Raw genomic sequence first — 351 nt, 5'->3', positions numbered from 1 at the left:
TATAATGTATAATAATTCAGCAGATATTTTTTTTACTAAAGATAAAGAGACTCGAATCTGCGATCTCTTAGGTGAGTATAGAGAGACTATGACAATGAAATTGGGTTCGAATCTTTCTATTTTCTATCTTAAAAAATATATTTATTGAGTAATTACATTTCATATACTATGTATGTATTTTTTATGTACTCCTATTAAAAAAAATTACAAATTACAACTCAATCTAAGTAACACAGAACATTATTTAGGAATGTCTAATAAAAGTAATAAAAAAAGTTAATATTAACTAATTAAAAGTTAATTTGATAAACTTTTTAAAAATTTATTATAAATTAAAATGTTCTATCTAAA

The sequence above is a fragment of the Arachis ipaensis genome, chromosome B02 (assembly GCF_000816755.2).
Source record: "Arachis ipaensis cultivar K30076 chromosome B02, Araip1.1, whole genome shotgun sequence".
Taxonomy (NCBI): Eukaryota; Viridiplantae; Streptophyta; class Magnoliopsida; order Fabales; family Fabaceae; genus Arachis; species Arachis ipaensis.
This window is presented reverse-complemented; position numbering follows the sequence as displayed.